The 27,386-nt window shown below is 37.4% G+C and overlaps 1 protein-coding gene and 1 long non-coding RNA gene across 4 annotated transcripts in view; both read left to right on the forward strand.

The window, feature by feature from the left end:
• The window catches only part of rxfp3.3a3 (relaxin family peptide receptor 3.3a3), a 90,710-nt gene that overhangs the window by 37,680 nt on the left and 25,644 nt on the right, over nt 1-27,386 (forward strand). The gene's annotated exons all lie outside the window — the stretch shown is intronic.
• Nucleotides 693-8,277, forward strand: LOC148679550 (uncharacterized). 2 transcript variants are annotated; one of them, XR_015945134.1, is made up of 5 exons: nt 693-737; nt 2,308-2,388; nt 2,939-3,023; nt 4,120-7,318; nt 7,589-8,277. It is a non-coding gene; the product is annotated as an uncharacterized LOC148679550 (long non-coding RNA). The 2 variants fall into 2 exon arrangements; XR_015945135.1 differs by lacking the exon at nt 7,589-8,277 and adding an exon at nt 7,373-7,424.

Below are 27,386 nucleotides of genomic sequence, written 5' to 3' on the forward strand. Positions count from 1 at the left end.
CTTAATTGTCATTCAAACTGTGAGCTTTCATACATCAGTTTAAATAGGTTATTTATAATTAGCTGGTAGTACTGCAACATCTGAATCTGCGTCAAATCTGAGGAATTTAATTTGAATGTCTGTGAAATTATGATGTGGAGTATTACGTTTTTTTTTTTTTTTTGAGTACAGAAGTAGTTATTTAATTTTTTTAAGAAAACAAAATTATGTAAAATGTTGGCCCTACAATCCAAAAATTAAATATATATATATATATATATATATATATATATATATATATATATATATATATATATATATATATATATACACACACATATATATATATATATATATATATATATATATATATATATATATATATATATATATATATATATACAGTTTAAGTCAGAATTATTAGCCCTGCTGAATTATTAGCCCCCCTTTTTATGTTTTCCACAAATTTAAAGGATTTGAAAAGGATTCAACACATTACTAATCATAATAGTTTTAATAACTCATTTCTACTTCAATATTCAATAACTGATTTATTTTATTTTTGTCATGATGACAGTAAATAATATTAGACTAGTTATTTTTCATTGGCTTTCAGTAGTAGCTTTCTTGTGGGCGGGAATGACCTTATGGGCTGACCTGTGAATGAGAGGTGTGCTATTGGCATTTAAATTGGACTGTAAATAGACAGTGTTACATTGTGTCACGAGCACTAAACTGGAGCTTAAGCACACACACAGGTAAGATTTTTTTTTATATCAGTGAATGTGGGCAGAATGTACATTGTTTTACATTTTGTTTCATGAGACCTACATGTTAGTAAAATAAGTGTCACATTTCTAGCCTATCTTTATGCTCAAGACTTGAGTGGTTAGTTGTGGATAAACAGTTTGTTGTGCTGATTTTTGATGTGAGTGGCTGTTTGAACAAAGAAAGAAAGTTCATTATGATAGAAATGTTATACAAAGCTTTATCTGTTTGGAGAAAAAAAGTCTTTATGGTTGGAAAAAAAACATTGTGCAGGTTTAAGTTTTAAAACATTTTTGTTTTAGATCAGTATTATTGATTTCCTTTTTTTTTCCTTTGTTGGCTATAAGACAAACATTTTTTCAGCCTATAGTTAAGCTGTAAATAGTGCTTTAAGTAGAAAATTAGTATTTTGCAAAATAACTAGACAAATATTATGTATACTGTCATCATGTTAAAGACAAAATAAATCAGTTATTATGAAAGAGTTATTACAAATGTTAATTTTTAAAATGTAAAAAAAGTTAAAGTGGCAGTTCACCAAAAAATGTAAATGGTCTTACTATTTACTTTTACATTAAAAGTAAATAGTATAAGATTTTTTTTTTCAGTTGAACACTGAATAATTATAAAGAAAGTTGTAAAAGGTAAAAAGACTAAATCTGTTGCATTATATTAAATTATATTTAATATGACATTATTTTTGTTTGTGTTGACGTTTGTTAATTGTCTATAATTTTGCTGTAATTTTTTTTTATTATTTTATGGAAAAGGTTTGTTTTTGAGTAATGTAGCTACTGATATACAGATTGTTGTAGGTAGCTTATAATGTATGTATTGTGGGATTGGTCAGATGGACTGACAATGTGTGAATAGTGTATTTTTTGGAATTTAAATATGCTGGTTAAAAGGCTTGATCATTGGATTTTATATAAATCAATTATAGATTGAGATAAAATTTAAATGCAAAGTACCAATGTAGTTTCAGAAAATGCACTGGTAGTAAGATCCTTTTGTGCTTTTTTTACATTTAAGAATTTTTGTGGTTTTGATTATTTGAAAGGCTGTGAGGGGTCAGTGTAAACTGTTGAATGAAAGACTTTGTGATGTGATGTGATTTTTCCTGTTTGATATTGTGCATTGAATGTGACTGCTTGAATGAAGAATAATGCTTGTCAGTCAATGAGCAATTGTTGTTTTTATTAAAAACTCTCATTATTGAACTTTTAAAGTTTTTGAATATACAGGTTTGCTAAATTAAAACAGTTAAGTTGGTAATTAAAGGTTGCATATTGTTCTTTTTCTATTGTTTTTATTGTCATTTGTTAATTGAATTAAATATATTTGTTGGAGTGACTTAATGTGTTTGTCTGATAACAATTATTTCATAGTTATTTAAACAGTAAATAATATGAATAAAATGCAAAATAATAAAACAGGGGGCATTGTAATTTCAATGGGAATGAAGAATATGAAACTGTTGTTCAAGTTTTCTGTTGTATGCATGCTTGTTTGCACACTACGATTAAAGTGAACATTGTTATTTTGTGTTTCTTTTTCAAGGATCATTTAACGAACAAGGCAATTACTTTAAGACTCTCTGAGAATTTCAGAGCAAAACAAAAGAATTTTGTGGGAATCAAAGTAAGTTTGTAATTGTTATTTAATACCTCGTCACCTTAGAATTATAAGGTTCTAGCTGACATTTTTGTCAAAATTGAGTTATTGACATTTTCTTATTAAATGACAACTTATTTACATTATGGAAAGTTTTTACTTTTTAAGACTTTTAATTAAAAAACAAATGTTACATACATACTGTTTGCTATGGAACGCAAAAATTTTAAAGCTCAATATTTTAAAATTATTGATAGAACCTTACAATTCCAAGGTGACGATCTACTATGCTAGTTATTCTAGTTGTTTTCAGTTAAAATTTATTTTATTGTTTGTTTTCTCTCTGTTATATTACAGATTTTGTATATGTTCATGTCTGTCTAAAACATTTATTAGAATTTTAAACAGTAAATAAATTTAATAAAAGAAAAGTAATAAAATTGCAAATTATAAAAGTAACAAGTAATATTTTTGGGCAACTAACAGAAAATCATGAGCTTTGCTTCGCTGTTTTCATGTTTTTTGTATACACTATGACACTAATGAACTATATATATATGTTTATTTCTATTTACAGTTCTTCACATAATTAAACAATCGAGGCACCTACATATTGCAAGGCCCTCTGAGAATTTCAGCAAAGAATTTTGGTGGGAAGCAAAGTAAGTTGTTATTTGTTGATAACATTGAAAATTAAATGCAGTAACACTTTATTATAATTGAAAACTATGAATCATTTGTTAAGCATTAGCAAATTGTTAACTCATTATTTGTTAAGCATTAACTTAACATTATTAGATATTTGTAAGCAGTACTACAAATATTCTTGACTTATAAATATGTATAACATGTATATTGTGCTTAATGACTATTTTCATAGGTTGGTTATTTAAGTTTTCATTAAACACACAAATTAAGTATTTCATTATTTACAAACTAGTTATTTAAGAATAGTTGGTGGTTTTTAAAGATAATTGAAAACTATTCAAATTAAAATGTATATTTTTATTATGCAGGGATATAGTATTAGTTACAACAACAATATAATATTTATTCATTTTCTTTTCGGGTTAGTCCCTTTATTAATCTGGGGTCGCCACAGTGTAATGAAACGACAACTTAATCAGCATATGCTTTACACAGCAAATGCTCTTACAGCTGCAACCCATTACTGGGAAAAACAATATAATAATTTAACAATATATTATGATACAACATTTCAGTTTTATTTGGCAATGTTTAAACTGTAAACTGATTTTATTTTAGATTGCAAAGATTTATTATTCATTTTATACAGTTTCATTTGTGTATTTTGAAATGAATAGAAACAAATAAAGTTGTTTAGTTTATTTTTTCCTGTTTAGAATATAACTGAACCTTTAATTGTCATTTATAATAAATTTATAAAGCATAAATAGTCCTCACTTTAGATTAGATCACAAAAGTGGATGAAGTTGATCTAAAAAAGCATTTATTAACATGCAAAGTAACTTTTAATATATGGCTGAATAATAAGATATAATAATGTTTATTTGAATATTTTATTAATTATATACGTAAGCATTTTCAATGATCTTGAAAACACCAAGTACGCTTCAATAACTAGTTTGTATATAATGCAATATTTTATTCAGTTAAATAAAAATCATTAACAAAAGTATGAAAACACAGTCAAGCACTTATACATGCACTTTTAAGTTAGAAATACAACTGTATTTTAAAACCTGTTACTAACTACTGTTGCTTTTTTCCTTTCAGGATGCCGAGAAAAAAGGGTTTTCGCATGCGGCGCACACCAAAAAGCATCAAAAGTAAGAGCGATGCTAAAGTTTGTGTATGTTCAGAAACACTGCAGCGGCCTGTTGTTGTTGGTAGTGATGTAAGAGATGCACCGTTGAGTTGTGATGTGAATTTATTGACTGGATATTGTGCTGTGGCTGCAATCAAACATGTGATTGCTCCTGTGTGTACTTGGGTACAAACAGATGTTGATGACATTTGTGTGGAAGGAAGTAAGTTAGCCACATATGTAGCTGAGACAAGTCAGAAAACAGACTGTAGAGAGAAAGAGTTGTGCACTTTGATAGAACAGCACAATGTGTTTGGCAGAAAGTGGAAATTAGAAATTGGTTTGCCAGAGTACAGAGGTTTTGAAATGTTAGAAGATGAGGCTGTAATGTATGAAAAGCTGCAAGAATATTTGTTGAGGGATGGAATGTGTTTCCTAAACCTTAATAGTGCAACAAGCGTCATTATTCATCACAACAATTATTTTGTGATGGCTGATTTTGGCATACGAGATATGTTTGGATTGGCATCTAATATTGGCACGCCTGTGGTTGTTTTCAACACATGCCTTAATGATCTGATGGTTCATATCAGAAATCTTAGAAGCTCTTTAGATGCACAGTGGTATGCTGTTAGTAGCATTTCTGTAAAAGCAGCCCAAGATGATCATGATCAACAGACAAGCAGTTCTGTCAGATGCGAAGGTGTCAGTGCTGGATGTAAAGATGCAAATGGGTGTGAGGATGCCACTTCTGTCAGCACTGAAAACAGTTTAAGAGGATCATTTCACCAGGGCAATGAGCAATTTAAATACAGAGGAGTCCAGTGTATGGCAATAGCTTTAGTAAGCCTAGCAAAGCATACAGTGGATAGTGTCTTCTCATGGCAGAGCAAAGACCTTGACAAAGTTGTAATGTTAGGAGATGAGTTGTACACAGGATTGCGAGAGACCAATAGGATTAGCCACTCATCAAATCTGTTGTGTGTCCCTGATTTGCCAAAGGAGTCTAATATTGATGGAGAAAGTTTTTTGTTTGAATATGGTAATTTTGTCAGTGGTGATGTAGATGTTGTTGATGGGGAATTTATTGAGAGTGGTGCTTACAGCAGTCTTTCAAGTGGATTGGAAAACATGTTTTCACAGTATGACAGGTGTCTTCTGACATTGTGCAGCAGTACATGTGCAATCATTTCTCAAAATGGACAGTATGCACTGGTTGATTCTCATGCACGAAGTGCTCTTGGTATGGTAGATGGAAATGGAAAAAGTGTTGTTTTATACTTTTCCACTCTTAAAGATTTGTTCAGTCACATTTGCCTTTTATCTAAAGGGCTCAGTGAGAAGCAAAAACTTTTTGAAATAGCTGGTGTTCATGTCACCATTCGAAGAATGGCAGAGAGCTGTAAAGGCTCTGACGAAACATTTGAAATGGAGTTTGATGAGGATTCTGGAAGAGATCTAGTAGTGAACAATGATGCAAGACCCAAGCGCAACATTTCAGCAAGCAATAGTTCTTCAAAGAAAGTAAAACGATTTGATGTTCGTGAAGTTAATTCAGATGTTGAATTTGTTCGTGATATAAAAAAAAACAATATGATGTTCAGTCCTATTTGTCAACATGTTTGTCAAACTTTGTGTAGCCGTTTAAAGGTGGATTGTGAAAAAGTAAATGTTCCAGTATTTTCCCATGTTGGCTTATTAGGAGTTCCATGCAAAAATGAGAGTATTGTGGCTGATGGGAACTGTTTCTTTAGAGCTATTTCCCAAGCGGTTATTGGTACACAAAAGTATCACAGAAAAATTCGGCTTGCTGTTGTGATGCATTTGGAAAAGAATTGTGAAAAATATAGAAATATTTTACGAAGAGAATATTCATCTGTGTCAGAGTATATTAACAGGTCCAAAATGAGATTTGTTAATAGCTGGGCTACGGAGGTTGAAATACAAGCAACAGCAGATTATTTAGGAATTGATGTATTTACATTTTATGATGGTCACTGGTTGAAATACAGTTGCAGTGGTAAGCTTATTTCAAAACATAGCATTTATTTAGAAAACTGTAATGAAAACCACTATGAGACTGTAGTTTGTGTTAATGAGCCTGAATTACAAAGTTGTTATGGATACTGCAAAATCAGTACATGTTTCACTGAAGGGTACAGTGTTAGAGCAAAGATTACAGACAAAAATAATGTTCTCACTTTAAAAAACAAGAAAGAGCTTATTGATAGGGAAACACTGTTCATGACCGGACAACAATCGCATCACATGTTAAAAGCAATGCACAATAACATTTGTTGTGAACTGGGAATGGTGCAAGATTCTGATGCTAAAGTTGTGGAAAATTCAGGTCAGATGACATATAATCCTCTGTCTACAGAAGCTGCACAAACATTATGTGACAAATTACATTTGAATTTTGAAAAAGAAAATATACAAGTACCAACTGTTTATGGATCTTTGGGTGTTGTTTGTAAGACAGGTAAAGTTGTAAAGGATGGTAATAGTTTTTTCAGAGCAGTAGCCAGATTTATTAGCGGTTCTGAAAAGAGCCATCGGAAAATTAGACTTGCTGTTGTGAAGTATATGGAAAATAATAGTAAAGAACACAGTAACTTAGTAGGAAATGATTTTGCATCAATGTCAGAATATATTTTAAAGTCACACATGCAATATGTTGGATATTGTGCTTCAGACATAGAATTTCAATATACAGCAAATGCTTTAGGTGTGAATCTGTTTATATTTGATGGGGGAAAATGGGTAAAGTACAGTTGCACAAGTATAATGCTGGAAAGTGGTGGAATTTATTTAAAACACTGTGAGAATAATCATTTTGAGCCCGTAATTTGTGTCAAACATGCTGATAAGAATGTTTGTTTCGATTTGTGCAAAGTGGATAGTTTGCTTGAGACACAGTATATGAGTAGGAAAAAATCTAAAACACAAACAGGGATTGTGATTTCAAATAACAAATATTGTATTTCTAAGTATTCTAAAAAGAAATTGTCCTTGCAAAAAAACTTTAAATATCAGGAAAATGTGTTGTATAGAGAAAAGGCAAAGGTAATGGACAAAAGTAGGTATCAAACAAATGTTTTACATAAGGAAAAGAAAAAGAATGCTAGTATAAGAAAGTATGGTCAAAATTTGTTGCATAAAGAGAAGGTAAAGTGCATGAGCACAAAAAAGTATAGAGTCAATATGTTGCATAAAGAGAAGGTGAAGAACATGAGCATAATCAAATATAGAGACAATATGTTGCATAAAGAGAAGGTGAAGAACATGAGCATGAACAAATATAGAGACAATATGTTGCATAAAGAGAAGGTGAAGAACATGAGCATGAACAAATATAGAGACAATATGTTGCATAAAGAGAAGGTGAAGAACATGAGCATGAACAAATATAGAGACAATATGTTGCATAAAGAGAAGGTGAAGAACATGAGCATAATCAAATATAGAGACAATTGGTTACACAGGAAAAAAGTAAAGGAAATGAGTAAAAGGAAATATAGGTTAAATCAGCTGCACAGACAGAATGTAAAATCTATCAGTAAAAGAAAATATCATGAAAATACTGAGCACAAAAAACATGTTAAAGCAAGTATGAAACTTAAAAGGCAACAAATAAAAAAAAAGGCAGAACAATTTGACTTTGTTATGCAGCGTTTTTTGGATTTGATAAAAGATGGGCCAGACTTTGTGTGTTGTGTTTGTCAGCGATTGTTGTTTCGACATCAGGTTTTGCATTGTAACCGGGAATATTATGACAGAAAAGCTATAGGCTCAATTTATGATAAATGCATAACTGAGGAATATTTACACAAATGTGATAATACCTGTGTAATGCCATGTCAGTGGTTGAATTCACACAGAGGCAAGCTATGGATTTGTTATACATGTCATTATAAGATTAACAGAGGTGAAATTCCACCTGAATGTGCAACGAACAAGTTGAAAGTTCATCCTGTTCCAGAAGAATTGTCATGTTTGAATAGTTTAGAACAACATTTGATTGCGTTACATATACCGTTTATGAAAATGCTAGCATTACCAAAAGGAGGGCAAAATGGTGTCCATGGTCCAGTAACCTGTGTTCCTGCAAATATTGTGCAAACTTCTAACTTGCTGCCCCTTTCTAGTATGGAAGGATCTTTGTTGCCAGTAAAATTAAAACGCAAGTTAACTTATAAAGGTCATTATAAATATCAGTATGTTGACACTATGCACATAAGACAAGCATTGAAATGTTTAAAACAGATAAATGTGCATTACAAAGATGTAGAATTTAATGAAGTTTGGCTAAATGAGTTTTGTAGGGAACAAGACGATAATGTTATAGTTCAGGAGAGTGATACACATGCAGAAGGTAATGAAGCATCTCTTGATAATGGAGAAGATGAGCTCTTGCATGACAGACAACAACATTGCATGTTCCAGGACACATGTCTCATGCCTGTTGACATTGGTCAAGAAGCACTAGATCAGTATTTTGACGATATAGTGAATCTGGCGCCAGCAGAAGGGAATAATCCTGTTAAATTACTTTCTGATTTTGCAAATGAAGCCAAATGCTTCCCAGTATTATTTCCACTTGGATGTAATACATACCGTGAAAGTCGAGACAAACGTTTGACGTTGTCCAGATACTTTAACAACCGAATTTTGCATGCTGATGGTCGGTTTGCACAAAATGTTGAATATATATTTTTTGCCCAGTACATGTCTGAGGTCGAACAGGTAGTGTCAAATGTATCAATTGCATTGCGTAAGGGAATAAGCGGTTGTATATCTCAAAAAGTTAATGAAGATTTATTAAACAATGAGGAATCTTTAAAGAAACTCCTAGAATTTGATGATGGGTTTCGTTTCCTGAAACCTATTCGAGGTACCCCAGCTTTTTGGCAGACAGCACAACGTGACCTTTTGGCTTGTGTTCGTCAGCTTGGTATCCCGACTTGGTTTTGTTCATTTTCTTCTGCTGATATGCGGTGGAACAATCTTCTTTATAGTATTTTGAAACAGGAAGGTAGAACACAGACCCTTGAAGAATTACAATGGGCAGATAGATGTGAGCTGTTGCGCCGCAATCCTGTCACTGCAGCAAGAATGTTTGATTTTCGGTGGCATTGTTTTTTAAGGGAAGTACTTATGTCTGCATCCCATCCAATAGGTAAAATTAAGGATTATTTTTACAGAGTTGAATTTCAGCAGCGTGGTTCACCTCATGTCCATTGCCTATTTTGGATTGAGAATGCCCCAGTGATTGATAAAAATACAGACGAAGAGGTAATTCAATTTATAGATAAATATGTAACTTGTGAATTACCATCACAGGATGATACATTGTTGGATACAGTAAAAACTGTGCAACATCATTCAAAACGACATTCCAAAACTTGCCGAAAGAAAAATACTATTTGTCGTTTTAATTTTCCTAGGCCAGCATCTACACGAACATTTATATGTCGAGGTAAAAGTGATACAAAGAAAAAGTGTAAATGTAAGGTAGATAAGAAGGTAGATACTTTAACAAAAAAATGTGCATGTGCAAATGAAGGTCCAGTGGAGTTTAAAATGAAGCGAGAACAGGCAGGTGACATTTTATTAGCCATTAAGAAGGCTCTTTCAGATGAGAATTGCAACTTTAACAGTGTGGAACATTTATTTAAACATCTGGGTATAAATCAAGCCACTTTTGAGCGTGCATACAAAACTTTTAGTCGTAATACACAAGTTGTGTTGAAAAGACAGGTTAATGAGGCATGGGTCAATCAATATAGCAAGCCGCTGTTAAAATGCTGGAATGCGAATTTAGACATACAGTATGTTGTAGATGCATATGCTTGTGTTGTTTATATAATTTCCTACATATCAAAGTCAGAAAGGGAGATAGGATTGTTATTGAGTAATGCCCAAAAGGAGGCACGTAAAGATGGAAATGTTAGTGCAAAAGAGGCACTAAAAAGTTTAGGCAGTGCTTATTTACATAACAGAGATGTGTGTGCTCAAGAATCAGTATATAGGTTAACAAACATGCATCTGAAGGAGTGTTCCAGGAAAGTTGTGTTTGTTCCAACAGGCGATAACATCATTAAAATGAGCCTTCCTTTAAATGTGTTAAGAAATAAAGCAAAATCAAATAGCCTAACAACAAATGACATGTGGATGACAAGCATAGTAGATCGCTATAAGAATAGACCAGATGATTTAAATGATATATGTATGGCAACATTTGCATCAGAATATCGCATTTTAAGTAAAAATGAAAAATCCCAAAGTCCACTTAAATTAAAGAATGGTTGTGGTTTTATCACTAAAAGAACACGAACACAGCCTGCGGTGGTTCGTTATGTGCGTTTTTCTGAGGAAAAAAATCCAGAAGCATTTTTTCAAAGTATTCTGCAGTTGTTTTTGCCATACCGTGTAGATTTGCAGCTAAAGCCACCAAACTGTAATTCATTTGAAGAGTTTTACAGAAATGGTCATGTGACATTTAATGATGGCTCAAGTCATTCAGTCAAGTCAGTTGTAGATTTAAATAGAAAGAACTTTGAAATGGAGGCAGATGAATTGGACAATGTAGAAGTTGTAATTAATAGTACTGGTGTAATAGAAGATGGCTGGTGTGAGTTGTGCCCAGAGCAAGAGTTAGAGCGTTTACTTTGTATTGATGAAATGAAAGACAAATTACAGCAAGTGGAAGAACATGAGGAACATATTCCAGATTTAGCATCAGAAGGTAATCAGAAGGTTGCACATTTGGAAAAGAAAAATAACATAATGTGTAGAAGAGATGGCTTGGCCTTAATAAGATCTTTAAACGAAACACAGTCATCTATTTTTTATGAAATAAGACAATGGTGTTTAGATAAGGTAATGGGCAAAAATCCCAGCCCATTACATTTATTTATTACTGGTGGTGCAGGGACAGGAAAAAGCCATTTAATTAAAGCTATTCAGTATGAAGCAATGAGGATACTGTCTACAGTGTGTCGTCATCCTGATAATATTAGTGTTTTGTTAACTGCTCCTACCGGAATTGCAGCATATAATTTGCATGCAGCAACCATTCACAACACATTTAGCATTGGGAAAGATGTTCGATTACCATACACCCCTTTAGGTGAAGAGAAGCTTAATTGTCTGCGAGCTAAATATTGTGATCTACAGATTTTAATAATTGATGAAATATCAATGGTTGATCACAATTTATTAGCTTATATTCATGGCAGACTTAGGCAGATTAAACAAACTGGTGACTTCTCCCCCTTCGGGAACACAAGCATCATTGCTGTTGGAGATTTTTTTCAGTTACCGCCAGTAAGAGGGAAACCCCTGTATGTTGATGACGTGCTAGGTATTAACCTGTGGTCTTCTCTTTTTTCAATTGTAGAATTGAAAACAATAGTTAGACAGAAAGATGAAACATTTGCAAAGTTATTAAATAGAATACGAATTCGAACAAAAGTGACTCCAATGTTAAAGAGCGACATTGATATTTTGAAAAAATGTGAAACAGGCGAAGTCAGCACAGCTCTACATATATATCCTACAAACAAACAAGTAAATGAACATAATCTTCAGCAGCTATTTAAATCTTGTCCTGAACATTTTGAGATAGATGCTCAAGATTTTGGACATAATAACAAGACAGGTAAACTTGAGTTGAAAAGTGGCCATCATGCCAAATCTTTTAATACATGCTTAGAAGAAACACTGTTTTTAGGAGATGGTGCTCGTGTTATGCTATGTAAAAATGTAGATGTAATGGACGGCCTGGTTAATGGGGTGTGTGGCACAGTAACGAATGTAGTTTTTCCTAGCGATAACAACAAGTTCCCTCAAACAGTATACGTAAAGTTTGATGACATACAGGTTGGCGCACAAAGAAGAAAATGCTCTGGATTTGCTTCTGCAGTTGAAATAGGTTCTGTAGGTATCAAACCAGAAGAGGAAAGAGTAAACAGTAAAGGTGCATTGCGACGACAATTTCCTCTAAAACTTGCTTGGGCTTGTACAGTACATAAAGTACAAGGAATTAGTGTTGATAATGCAGTAGTCTCTCTTAAAAAGATATTTGCACCTGGACAGGCATATGTTGCTTTAAGCCGTGTTAGATCTTTGTCAGGTTTGATTATTGAAGATTTTAAAGAAAAGGCTATTTACTGTAAAGACAGCATTAAAGATGCAATTCAAAGCATGCCTAAATTCTTTATTGGAAATACATCATACCCTAAAGTGAATACCCAAGCATTCAGTATATTTTTAATGAATGTACAAAATTTAAAACAACATTTACCAGATTTGGTTTTTCGTACTCAGCATTTGCAGGCTGATTGCATTGCTGTTACAGAAACATGGTTACCTGCAGATACCTTATCAGAAAATGTACACATTGATGAGTACAGTTTTCATAGTCAACCGCGAAGTTTGTCTTACCATTCCAGTAATCCAATATTAAAAGAATTACAAACTCAACAACATGGTGGTGTTGGACTTTATGCATCAAACAATTTGTTGTTTAATATTATCCAGACACCAAAAGTGAATTTAGAATGTGTTGTATGTAACTGTATTACATACAACATATTAACAGCAGTTATTTATCGGCCACCAACATATCCCATGTCTCTGTTTAAAGGAAATCTTGGCAAATTACTGGACTTTCTAGAACCCATAAACAGTACGATTGTTGTCTTGGGAGATTTCAATGACAACATTTTTAAGTCTTCAACTATTTGCAAATTTATGACAGAAAGAGGGTTTGTTCAACATGTCACACAAACCACAACAGAAAAAGACACATTAATTGATCATGTATATGTAAAAACAGCACATTACAATGTTGAAGCAATTGTGCTTCCGACACATTTTAGTGATCATGAGGGTATTTTATGTTCTTTTACAGCTAAAACTTTTAACTTTGATGAGGGAGAATTTGATCAGTTGTTGGATTAGCTGTTCTGCTTTATTAAGCAGATAAGGCAGAAAGTGCATACAGAGTTGACTCTGCCGAGCTAAATATTGCAGGTATTGCAGTGCTTTCTTCACTGCAAGTAGAAATGTGACAGGTTAAGCTCATTTGTTAGACACAGAAAGTAAACAGAAATTTACATTCTAGAAGTACAATTTTAGCTTTTACAATAATGGTTTTTTTTTCCTGCATTGCAACAACATGTTTACATTTTAACGTTTAATCATTTTTGTATCAATTAGTACTTCCAAATTGCAATTGCAATTACAATTCCAAATTGCAAAACTTGTATTATAACTTATATAAATATATATTAATTATTTAATTATTAATTAAAATACTGCCTAGCACACAACAAAAGAACATATTTGAAACTAAAAGACCAGTTTGTGATTTATAAATTTGGCACCTTGTCTTTTTGATACTCAATATAAAATTAGGTAACATAACCAACATTTGAATATAATGTTACATACAAAATACTTTGTAGTAAAAATGTTCCCCTTAAGAGTAAACATAATATTAATAATTTTTACTAATTTGTTAGACAGTTGACACAGAATATTATGAAATGGAATAATAAAGTATTATTATAAAGTAGATATTTTGCACTTAAAATTAAAGATAATTTCTTTATACCACTAACTTGACAGCCATAATAAGAAAATAATTTCCCTAATATTTGAACATAACATTATATAATCAACCAATAAATATAATATTATATAAAAATGCTTTAAAATATATATTTTGTTGTTATTGTTATTTAGCACCAAAATGTCTAAAATAAATTACTTTTTAATATAGACATAATCTATAATTGAATATATCATTATGTTTAATCATTTTTATGAACATTATTTTGCACCAAAAAGTAAGAAAATGTGTTATTTCTTATGTAATTTTAGCTAAAATAGAAATTTACACATACAATTTAGCATTAATCTTATCATGAATTTGAATTCTCATTTTTGGTCATAATTACCCTCTAAAAATTGTTCATGTGTCAAACGCAATGTTGTTGCTAATGCAGGTTTTGCTTTTCCATATATGTAGTTTCAAAAAGCAAAAGACACTGGTAATGGTACTCCTGGTTTACTGGGATGGGGTTCAATTCCCTGCAGTGTCCTTGCTTGTTGTAACAACTACATACATTATATTAATATTGTTATTACATCTATAATCACTGGTTAACCGGATTACAAATTTCATAGTTTGGATGACATTACAGTTTTTAAGACAGGGATTGGGCCATATTTCTAATCATTAAAAAGAAGTTTAAATAGAATGTGTGATTTTTTTTAAATAAAAATAAAATGAAGATACATTGTGTGGCTGAATAATAAGCTTACCTGCCTTCTGTCAGCAGGTGGTGCTATGACTCTGACTCACAATTGGCTTGTAGATGTCTTCAGAGGAGCAGTCTTAACGAAAGTAAATTTTGGGGGCAGGTCAGACATTGTGTGGTAATTATGAGCCAAACTTCCTTCTGTCAGCAGGTGGCGCTATGATTGACTCAATATTGGCTTGTAGATGTCGTCAGGAGAGAAATTCTATCAACCATGTAAAGTTTCAGGCAAATCAGACATTGCATGGTTGAGTTATAAGCCAAACTACCTTCTGCCAGCTGGTGGTGCTATGACTGTGACTCAATAATGGCATGTAGATGTCTTCAGGAGAGGAATCGTATCAACCATGTCAATTTTCAGGAAGATCGGACATTGTTTGGCTGAGTTATAAGTAATTTTCTGTTGCCAACAGGTGGCGCTATGACTGTGACTCAATATTGGCATGTAGATGTCTTCAGGAGAACAATTTAATCAGCCATATGAAGTTTCAAGCAGTTCAGACATTGTGTGGCTAAGTTATAAGCCAAACTACCTTCTGCCTGCAGGTGGCGCTATGACAGACTCAATATTGTTATGTAGATGTCTTCAGGAGAGAACTTTTATCAACCATGTGAATGTTCAGTCAGATCTGACTGTGTGGTTGAGTTATAATGCAAAATACCTTCTGCCAGCAGGTGGTGCTATGACTGTGACTCAAGATTGGCATGTAGATGCCTTCAGTAATGGAATTTAATCAACCATGTGAAATTTTAGGCAGATCGAACATTATGTGGCTGAGTTATAAGTCAAACTACCTTCTGCCAGCAGGTGGCGCTTTGACAGACTTAATATTGTTATGTGGATGTGTTCAGGAGAGGAATTTTATCAACCATGTGAAGTTTCAGGGTGATCAGACTTTGTGTGGTTGAGTTAGAAGGACTTCCTGTTCCATGGCGAAGCGTTGAGGTTTGTCATGCCGCCACGGACACACCCCTCTGCGAAAACTCTAGATCTTTACAATATATCATCTCTAGAGCTTTCAGATGACACCACCCAAATTTGGTGCTGATACGATAAAATTTGTGTGAGGAGTTTGTCACACTGTAAAACATGTCATTTCCTCTAGATCTTTACAATATATCATCTCTAGAGCTTTCAGATGACACCACCCAAATTTGGTGCTGATACGATAAAATTTGTGTGAGGAGTTTGTCACACTGTAAAACATGTCATTTCCTGTGGCCAGCAGGTGGCGCTGTAACTGTATCTGGATATCGGCATGTAAACGTGTTCAGGTCAGGACTCTTATCAAGCGTGTGAATTTTGAGGCAGAACGGATAATGCATGCTTGAGTTATAACGACTTCCTGTTTTGTGGCGAATCGTCAAAGTTTGCAAGGCCGCCACGTACACGCCCATCAATGAAAACTCTAAAGCTTCGCAATTTAACATCGCCAAGGCCTTTAGATGACAAAACCTAATTTTGGTGTCGATCAGATAAAATCCCTAGAAGGAGTTTGTTAAAATACAACGCCTGGAAATGGCAAAAACGCCACTTTTTTACAGCAGGAAGTTAAAAATATCTGACTTCCTGTTGAGTTTGAGATACGGCTCCAAGAGACTTTTTCCTATGTTTTGGCGTGTTTGAGGTGTGTGCCAATTTTCGTGCATGTGTGTGATTCGTATATCAGGGGCTCGTCCGTTTAATTTTTAAAGGTGGCGCTGTCGAGTCTATTTGCCACGCCCACTTCAATATTGTTATGGGGATGTGTTCAGGAGAGGACTTTTATCAATCATGTGAAGTTTCAGGCAGATCGGACTTTGTGTGGTTGAGTTATAAAGCCTTCCTGGTCAATGACGAAGCGTTGAGGTTTGTCATGCCGCCACGGACACGCCCCTCTCCGAAAACTCTAGATCTTCACAATATATCATCACTAGAGCTTTTAGATAACACTACCCAATTTTGGTGCTGATACGATAAAATTTGTGGGAGGAGTTTGTTACTCTGTAAAGCATATCATTTCCTGTGGCCAGCAGGTGGCGCTATAACTGTAACTGGATATCGGCATGTAAATGTGTTCAGGTCAGGACTCTTATCAAACGTGTGAAATTTGAAGCAGATCGGATAATGCATGCCTGAGTTATAACGACTTCCTGTTTTGTGGCGAATCGTCAAACTTTGCGAGGCCGCCACGGACACGCCCATCGACGAAAACTCTAAAGCTTCGCAATTTAACATCGCCAAGGCCTTTAGATGACAAAACCCAATTTTGGTGTCGATCGGATAAAATCCCTAGGAGGAGTTCGTTAAAGTACAACGCCTGGAAATGGCAAAAACGCCACTTTTTCGCCGCAGGAAATTAAAAATATCTGACTTCCTGTTGGGTTTGAGATACGGCTCCAAGAGACTTTTTCGTATGTTTTGGCATGTTTGAGGTGTGTGCCAATTTTCGTGCATGTGCGTGATTCGTAGATCGGGGGCTCGTCCGTTTAATTTTTCTAGGTGGCGCTGTCGAGTCATTTTGCCACGCCCACTTCCGAGACCCATAATAAACGTAAATTTTCGCCACTTCTGAGGCGAGTGCAAAGTTCCGTGAGTTTTCGGGCATGTTTAGCCCCTCAAAATCGCGATTCATTCCGGAAAAGAATAATAATAATAATAATAATAATAATAAACGGAGCAATTCCAATAGGGCCTACGCACCGTTTCGGTGCTCGGTCCCTAATTAAAGCTGCAAGCAGCGATGATAGGGACCTCGCACCCGGGCTCACCGCCACCCGGTGGCCTCAGGATGACAGAGAACAGCGAACAGTAATAATTTAAGCCGATATGTTTAAATCACAAATTTATGTCAAACTTCCTCCTGTCACCAAGTGGCACTATAACTGTGACTCAAGATTGGCATGTAGATGTCTTCAGGAGAGAATTCTTATCAACCATGTGAATTTTCAGGCAGATCAGTCATTTTGTGGCTGATTTATAAGCCAAACTACCTTCTGCCAGCAGGTGGCACTATGAATGATTTAATTTTGTTATGTGGATGTGTTCAGGAGAAGACTTTTATCAACCATGTGAAGTTTCAGGCTGATCACATTTTGTGTGGTTGAGTTATAATGCAAACTACATTCTGCCAGCAGGTGGCGCTTTGACTGTGACTCAAGATTGGCATGTAGATGCCTTCAGTAGAGGAATCTTATCCACCATGTGATTTTTCAGCCAGATCTGACATTGTTCGGCTGAGTTATATTTAATTTCCCGTTGCCAGCAGGTGGCGCTATGACTGTGACTCCATATTGGCATGTAGATGTCTTCAAGAGAGGAATTTAATCAACCATGTATAGTTTCAGGCAGATCAGACATTGTGTGGCTGAGTTATAAGCCAAACTACCTTCTACCAGCAGGTGGCGCTATTAGAGACTCAATATAATTATGTAGATGTGCACGGGAGAGTACTTTCATCAACCATGTGAAGTTTCAGGCAGATCAGACATTGTGTGGTGTAGTTATAAGGACTTCCTGTTCCATGGCGAAGCGTTGAGGTTTGTCATGCCGCCACGGACACGCCCCTCTGCAAAAACTTTAGATCTTCACAATATATCATCGCTAGAGCTTTCAGATGACAACACCCAATTTTGGTGCTGATACAATAAAATTTGGTGAAGTAGTATGTTACAATGTAAAACATGTCGTTTCCTGTGGCCAGCTGGTGGCGCTATAACTCTATCTGGATATTGGCATGTAAACGTGTTCAGGTCAGGACTCTTATTAAACATGTGAATTTTGAGGCAGATCGGATAATGCATGCCTGAGTTATAATGACTTCCGGTTTTGTGGCGAATCGTTAAAGTTTGCAAGGCCGCCACGGACACGGCTATCGACAAAACCTCTAAAGCTTCGCAATTTAACATCGCCAAGGCCTTTAGATGACAAAACCCAATTTTGGTGTCGATAGCATAAAATCCCTAGGAGGAGTTTGTTAAGATACAAAGCCTGGAAATGGCAAAAATGCCACTTATTTGCCGCAGGAAGTTAAAAATATCTGACTTCCTGTTGGGTTTGAGATATGGCTCCAAGAGACTTTTTCGTATGTTTTGGCGTGTTTAAGGTGTGTGCCAATTTTCGTGCATGTGCGTGATTCATAGATCAGGGGCTCGTCCGATTAATTTTTGCAGGTGGCGCTGTCGAGTCAATTTGCCACGCCCACTTCAATATTGTCATGTGGATGTGTTCAGGAGAGGACTTTTATCAACCATGTGATGTTTCGGGGAGATCGGACATTGTGTGGTTGAGTTATAAGGACTTCCTGTTCCATGGCGAAGCGTTGAGGTTTGTCATGCCGCCATGGACACGCCCCTCTGCGAAAACTCTAGATCTTTACAATATATCATCGCTAGAGCTTTCAGATAACACAACCCAAATTTGGTGCTGATACGAAAAAATTTGTGGGAGGAGTTTGTTACACTGTAAAACATGTCATTTCCTGTGGCCAGCAGGTGGCGCTATAACTTTATCTGGATATCGGCATATAAACGTGTTCAGGTCAGGACTCTTATCAAGCGTGTGAATTTTGAAGCAGATCGGATAATGCATGCCTGAGTTATAACGACTTCCTGTTTTGTGGCGAATCATCAAAGTTTGCGAGGCCGCCACGGACACGCCCATCGACGAAAACTCTAAAGCTTCGCAATTTAACATCGCCAAGGCCTTTAGATGACAAAACCCAATTTTGGTGACGATCGGATAAAATCCCTAGGAGGAGTTCGTTAAAATACAACGCTTGGAAATGGCAAAAACGCCACTTTTTCGCCGCAGGAAGTCAAAAATATCCGACTTCCTGTTGGGTTTGAGATATGGCTCCAAGAGACTTTTTCGTATGTTTTGGCGTGTTTGAGGTGTGTGCCAATTTTCGTGCATGTGTGTGATTCGTGGATCGGGGGCTCGTCCGTTTAATTTTTCTAGGTGGCGCTGTCGAGTCATTTTGCCACGCCCACTTCCGAGACCCATATCAACCTGCTATTTACACCGGGTTTGGTGTGTGTGCAATTTTTCGTGAGTTTTCGGGCATGTTTAGACCCTCAAAAGTGCCCCGATTGGGGGCGGAATAATAATAATAATAATAATAATAATAAAAAACGGAGCAATTCCAATAGGGCCTACGCACCGTTTCGGTGCTCGGTCCCTAATTAAAGCTGCAAGCAGCGATGATAGGGACCTCGCACCCGGGCTCACCGGCGCCCGGTGGCCTCAGGATGACAGAGAACAGTGAACAATAACAATTTAAGCCGATTTATATAAAAAACCCGAGAAATCCACAGATTTATGCCAAACTTCCTCCTGTCAGCAGGTGGCACTATGACTGTGACTCAGTATTGTCATGTAGATGTCTTCAGGAGAATAATTTTATCAACCATGTGAAGTTTCAAGCAGTTCTGACATTGTGTGGCTGAGTTATAAGCCAAACTACCTTCTGCCAGCAGGTGGTGCTATAACTGACTCAATATTGTTATGTAGATGTGTTCAGGAGAAGACTTTTATCAACCATGTGAAGTTTCAGGCAGATCGGACATTGTGTGGCTGAGTTATAAGCCAAACTACCTGTTGCCAGCAGGTGGCGCTCTGACTGTGACTCAATATTGGCATGTAGATGTCTTCAGGAGAATAATTTTATCAACCCTGTGAAGTTTCAGGCTGATTGGACATTGTGTGGCTGAGTTATAAGCAAAACTACCTTCTGTCACTAGGTGGCGCTACGACTGACTCAATATTGGCATTTAGATGTCTTCAGGAGAGGAATTTAATCAACCATGTGAAGTTTCAGGCAGATCAGACATTGTGTGGTTGAGTTATAAGGACTTCCTTTTTCATGGCGAAGCGTTGAGGTTTGTCATGCCACCACATACACGCCCCTCTGCGAAAACTCTAGATCTTCACAATATATCATCGCTTGAGCTGTCAGATACAAAACTAACCAAATTTGGTGCTTATATGAAAAAAATTGTGGGATGAGTTTATTACTTTGTAAATCATGACATTTCCTGTGGCCAGCAGGTGGCGCTATAACTGTATCTGGGTATCGGCATGTAAACTTGTTCTGGTCTGGACTCTTATTAAACATGTGAATTTTGAGGCAGATCTGATAATGCATATTTGAGTTATAATGACTTCCGGTTTTGTGGCGAATCGTTAAAGTTTGCTAGGCCGCCACGGACACGCCCATCGACATAACCTCTAAAGCATCGCAATTAAACATCGCCAAGGCCTTTAGATGACAAAACCCAATTTTGGTGTTGATCGGATAAAATCCCTAGAAGGAGTTCGTTAAGATACAAAGCCTGGAAATGGCAAAAATGCCACTTATTTGCCGCAGGAAGTTAAAAATATCCGACTTCCTGTTGGGTTTGACATATGGCTCCAAGAGACTTTTTCGTATGTTTTGGCGTGTTCAAGGGGTGTGCCATTTTTCGTGCATGTGCGTGATTTGTAGATCAGGGGCTCGTCCGTTTAATTTTTATAGGTGGCGCTGTCGAGTCATTTTGCCAAGCCCACTTCATTATTGTTATGAGGATGTGTTCAGGAGAGGACTTTTATCAACCATGTGAAGTTTCAGGCAGATCGGACATTGTGTGCTTGAGTTATAAGGACTTCCTGTTCCATGGCGAAGCGTTGAAGTTTGTCATGCCGCCACGGACACGCCCCTCTGCGAAAACTCTAGATCTTTACAATATATCATCGCTAGGGCTTTCAGATAACACAACCCAAATTTGGTGCTGATACGAAAAAATTTGTGGGAGGAGATTGTTACGATGTAAAACATGTCATTTCATGTGGCCAGCAGGTGGCGCTATAACTGTATCTGGATATCGGCACGTAAACGTGTTCAGGTCAGGACTCTTATCAAACGTATGAATTTTGAGGCAGATCGGATAATGCATGCCTGAGTTATAACGACTTCCTGTTTTGTGGCGAATCATCAAAGTTTGCGAGGCCGCCACGGACACGCCCATCAACGAAAACTCTAAAGCTTCGCAATTTAACATCGCCAAGGCCTTTAGATGACAAAACCCAATTTTGGTGTCGATCGGATAAAATCCCTAGGAGGAGTTCGTTAAAATACAACGCCTGGAAATGGCAAAAACGCCACTTTTTCGCCGCAGGAAGTCAAAAATATCCGACTTCCTGTTGGGTTTCAGATATGACTCCAAGAGACTTTTTCGTATGTTTTGGCGTGTTTGAGGTGTGTACCAATTTTCGTGCATGTGCGTGATTCGTGCATCGGGGGCTCGTCCGTTTAATTTTTCTAGGTGGCGCTGTCGAGTCATTTTGCCACGCCCACTTCCGAGACCCATATCAACCTGCTATTTACACCGGGTTTGGTGTGTGTGCAAATTTTCATGAGTTTTCGGGCATGTTTAGACCCTCAAAAGTGCCCCGATAGGGGGCGGAATAATAATAATAATAATAATTAAAGCTGCAAGCAGCGATGATAGGGACCTCGCACCCGGGCTCACCGCCGCCCGGTGGCCTCAGGATGATAGAGAACAGCGAACAATAATATTTTAAGCCGATATATATAAAGAAGCCGAGAAAATCACAGATTTATGCCAAACTTCCCCCTGTCAGCAGGTGGCGCTATGACTGTGACTCAAGATTGGTATGTAGTTGTCTTCAGGAGAGGACTTTTATCCACCATGTTAAGTTTCACGCTGATCGGACATTGTGTGGTTGAGTTATTAGCCAAAATTCCTTCCGTCACTAGGTGGCGCTATGACTGACTAATATTGGCATGTATATGTGTTCAGGAGAGGACTTTTATCAACCATGTGGAGTTTCAGGCAGATCAGACATTGTGTGGTTGAGTTATAAGGACTTCCTGTTCCATGGCGAAGCGTTGAGGTTTGTCATGCCACAACGGACACGCCCCTCTGCGAAAACTCTAGATTGTCACAATATATCATCGCTAGAGCTTTCAGATGACACCACCCAAATTTGGTGCTGATACTATAAAATTTGTGAGAGAAGTTCGTGACAGTGTAAAACATGAAATTTCCTGCGGCCAGCAGGTGGCGCTATAACTTTTCCTGGATTTCGGCATTTTAAAGTGTTTAGGTCAGGACTCTTATCAAACGTGTGAATTTTGAGGCAGATCGGATAATGCATGCCTGAGTTATAATGACTTCCTGTTTTGTGGCGAATCGTCAAAGTTTGCGAGGCCGCCACAGACACGCCCATCGACGAAAACTCTAAAGCTTCGCAATTTAACATCGCCAAGGCCTTTAGATGACAAAACCCAATTTTGGTATCGATCGGATAAAATCCCTAGGAGGAGTTTGTTAAGATACAACGCCTGGAAATGGCAAAATTGCCACTTATTCGCCGTAGGAAGTTAAAAATATCCGACTTCCTGTTGGGTTTGAGATATGGCTCCAAGAGACTTTTTCGTATGTTTTGGCGTGTTTGAGGTGTGTGCCAATTTTCGTGCATGTGAGTGATACGTAGATCGGGGGCTCGTCCGTTTAATTTTTATAGGTGGCGCTGTCGAGTCATATAGCCACACCCACTTCATTATTATTATGGGGATGTGTTCAGGAGAGGACTTTTATCAACCTTGTGAAGTTTCAGGCAGATCGGACATTGTGTGGTTGAGTTATAAGGTCTTCTTGTTCTATGGCGAAGCGTTGAGGTTTGTCATGCCGCCAAGGACACGCCCCTCTGCCAAAACTCTAGATCTTCACAATATTTCATCGCTAGAGCTTTCAGATAACACAACCCAAATTTGGTGCTGATACGAAAAAATTTGTGGGAGGAGTTTGTTACACTGTAAAACATGTCATTTCCTGTGGCCAGCAGGTGGCGCTATATCTGTATCTAGATATCGGCATGTAAACGTGTTCAGGTCAGGACTCTTATCAAAGGTGTGAATTTTGAGGCAGATCGGATAATGCATGCCTGAGTTATACCGACTTCCTGTTTTGTGGCGAATCGTCAAAGTTTGCGAGGCCGCCACGGACACGCCCATCGACGAAAACTCTAAAGCTTCGCAATTTAACATCGCCAAGGCCTTTAGATGACAAAACCTAATTTTGGTGTCGATCGGATGAAATCCCTAGGAGGAGTTCGTTAAAATACAACGCCTGGAAATGGCAAAAATGCCACTTTTTCGCCGCAGGAAGTTAAAAATATCCGACTTCCTGTTGGGTTTGAGATATGGCTCCAAGAGACTTTTTCGTATGGTTTGGCATGTTTGAGGTGTGTGCCAACTTTCGTGCATGTGCGTGATTCGTGTATCGGGGGCTCGTTCGTTTAATTTTTCTAGGTGGCGCTGTCGAGTCATTTTGCCACGCCCACTTCCGAGACCCATACCAACCTGCTATTTACACCGCGTTTGGTGTGTGTGCAAATTTTCATGAGTTTTCGGGCATGTTTAGACCCTCAAAAGTGCCCCGATAGGGGGCGGAATAATAATAATAATAATAAAAAACGGAGCAATTCCAATAGGGCCTACGCACCGTTTCGGTGCTCGGTCCCTAATAATAATAATAATAAAAAACGGAGCAATTCCAATAGGGCCTACGCACCGTTTCGGTGCTCGGTCCCTAATTAAAGCTGCAAGCAGCGATGATAGGGACCTCGCACCCGGGCTCACCGCCGCCCGGTGACCTTACGATGACAGAGAACAGCGAAAAATAATAATTTAAGCCAATATATAAAAAAAGATCTAAGAAAATCACAGATTTATGCCAAACTTCCTCCTGTCAGCAGGTGGCGCTATAACTGTGACTTAAGATTGGCATGTAGATGTCTTCCCGAGAAGAATGTTATCAACCATGTGAAGTTTCAGGCACATGGGACATTGTGTGGCTGAGTTATAAGCCAAACTACCTTCTGCCAGCAGGTGGCGTTATGACTGACTCAATAATGTTATGTGGATGTGTTCAGGAGCGGACTTTTATCAACCATGTGAAGTTTCAGGCTGATCAGAGATTGTGTGGAGATTGTGTTTTAAGACAAACTACATTCTGCCAGCAGGTGGCGCTATTAAAGACTCAATATTATTATGTAGATGTGTTTAGGAGAGGACTTTCATCAACCATGTGACATTTTAGGCAGATCTGACATTGTGTTGCCGAGTTACAAGCCAAAATTTCTTTTGCCAGCAGGTGGCGCTATGACTGACTCAATATTGTTATGTGGATGTGTTCAGAAGAGGACTTTCATCAACCATGTGAAGTTTCAGGCAGATCGGACATTGTGTGGCCGAGTTACAAGCCAAACTACCTTCTGCCAGCAGGTGGCGCTATGACTGACTCAATATTGTTATGTAGATGTGTTCAGGAGAGGACTTTTATCAATCATGTGAAGTTTCAGGCAGATCAGACATTGTGTGGTTGAGTTATAAGAAATTCCTGTTCCATGGCGAAGCGTTGAGGTTTGTCATGCCACCACAGACACGCCCTTCTGCAAAAACTCTAGATCTTCACAATATATCATCGCTAGAGCTTTCAGATGACACCACTCTATTTTGGTGCTGATACGGGAAAGTTTGTGGAAGGAGTTTGTTACAGTGTCAAACATGTCATTTCCTGTGGCCAGCAGGTGGCGCTATAACTGTAACTAGATATCGGCACGTAAACCTGATCAGGTCAGGACTGTTATTAAATGTGTGAATTTTGAGGCAGATCGAATATTGCATGCTTGAGTTATAAAGACTTCCTGTTTTGTGGCGAATCATCAAAGTTTGCGAGGCCGCCACGGATACGCCCATCGATGAAAACTCTAAAGCTTCGCAATTTAACATCACCAAGGCTTTAAGATGACAAAACCCAATTTTGGTAATTATCAGATAAAATCCCTAGGAGGAGTTTGTTAAAATACAACGCCTGAAAATGGCAAAAGCGCCACTTTTTCGCCACAGGAAGTTAAAAATATCTGACTTCCTGTTGGGTTTGAGATATGGCTCCAAGAGACTTTTTCGTATGTTTTGCCATGTTTGAGGTGTGTGCCAATTTTTGTGCATGTGCTTGATTCGTAGATCGGGGGCTCGTCCGTTTAATTTTTCTAGGTGGCGCTGTCGAGTCATTTTGCCACGCCCACTTCAATATTGTTATGTGGATGTGTTCAAGAGATGACGTTTATCAACCATGTGAAGTTTCAGGCAGATCGGACATTGTGTGGTTGTGTTATAAGGACTTCCTGTTCCATGGCGAAGCGTTGAGGTTTGCCATGCCGCCACGGACACGCCCCTCTCCGAAAACTCTAGATCTTAACAATATATCATCGCTAGAGCTTTTAGATAACACTACCCAATTTTGGTGCTGATGCGATAAAATTTGTGGGAGGAGTTTGTTACTCTGTAAATCATGTCATTTCCTGTGGCCAGCAGGTGGCGCTATAACTGTATCTGGATATTGGCATGTAAACGTGTTCAGGTCAGGACTGTTATTAAACGTGTAAATTTTGAGGCAGATCGGATAATGCATGCCTGAGTTATAACGACTTCCTGTTTTGTGGCGAATCGTCAAAGTTTGCGAGGCCGCCACGGACACACCCATCGACGAAAACTCTAAAGCTTCGCAATTTAACATCACCAAGGCCTTTAGATGACAAAAGCCAATTTTGGTGTCGATCGGATAAAATCCCTAGGAGGAGTTCGTTAAAGTACAACGCCTGGAAATGGCAAAAACGCCACTATTTCGCCGCAGGAAGTCAAAAATATCTGACTTCCTGTTGGGTTTGAGATATGGCTCCAAGAGACTTTTTCGTATGTTTTGGCATGTTTGAGGTGTGTGTCACTTTTCGTGCATGTGCGTGATTCGTAGATCGGGGGCTCGTCCGTTTAATTTTTCTAGGTGGCGCTGTCGAGTCATTTTGCCACACCCACTTCCGAGACCCATAATAAACGTAAATTTTCGCCACTTCTGAGGCGTGTGCAAAGTTGCGTGAGTTTTCGGGCATGTTTAGCCCCTCTAAATCGCGATTCATTGGAGAGAAGAATAATAATAATAATAATAATAATAATAATAATAAACGGAGCAATTCCAATAGGGCCTACGCACCGTTTCGGTGCTCGGTCCCTAAAAACGGAGCAATTCCAATAGGGCCTACGCACCGTTTCGGTGCTCGGTCCCTAATAATAATTAAAGCTGCAAGCAGCGATGATAGGGACCTCGCACCCGGGCTCACCGCCGCCCGGTGACCTTACGATGACAGAGAACAGCGAACAATAATAATATAAGCCAATATATAAAAAAAACCTAAGAAAAATACAGATTTATGCCAAACTTCCTCCTGTCAGCAGGTGGCGCTATACCTGTGACTCAAGATTGGCATGTAGATGTCTTCAGGAGAGGAATTTAATCAACCATGTGAAGTTTCAGGCACATGGGACATTTTGTGGCTGAGTTATAAGCCAAACTACCTTTTGCCAGCAGGTGGCGTTATGACTGACTCAATATTGTTATGGGATGTGTTCAGGAGTGGACTTTTATCAAACATGTGAAGTTTCAGGCAGATCAGAAATTGTGTGGAGATTGTGTTATAAGACAATTTACATTCTGCCAGCAGGTGGCGCTATTAAAAACTCAATATTATTATGTAGATGTGCTCAGGAGAGGACTTTCATCAACCATGTGACATTTTAGACAGATCGGACATTGTGTGGCCGAGTTACAAGCCAAACTACCTTCTGCCAGCAGATGGCGCTATTACTGACTCAATATTGTTATGTAGATGTGTTCAAGAGAGGACTTTTATTAATCATGTGAAGTTTCAGGCAGATCAGACATTGTGTGGTTGAGTTATAAGGACTTCCTGTTCCATGGCGAAGCGTTGAGGTTTGTCATGCCACCACAGACACGCCCCTCTGCAAAAACTCTAGATCTTCACAATATGTCATCGCTAGAGCTTTCAGATGACACCACTCTATTTT

The sequence above is a fragment of the Danio rerio genome, chromosome 18 (assembly GCF_052040795.2).
Source record: "Danio rerio strain M-AB ecotype USA chromosome 18, GRCz13ab, whole genome shotgun sequence".
Taxonomy (NCBI): Eukaryota; Metazoa; Chordata; class Actinopteri; order Cypriniformes; family Danionidae; genus Danio; species Danio rerio.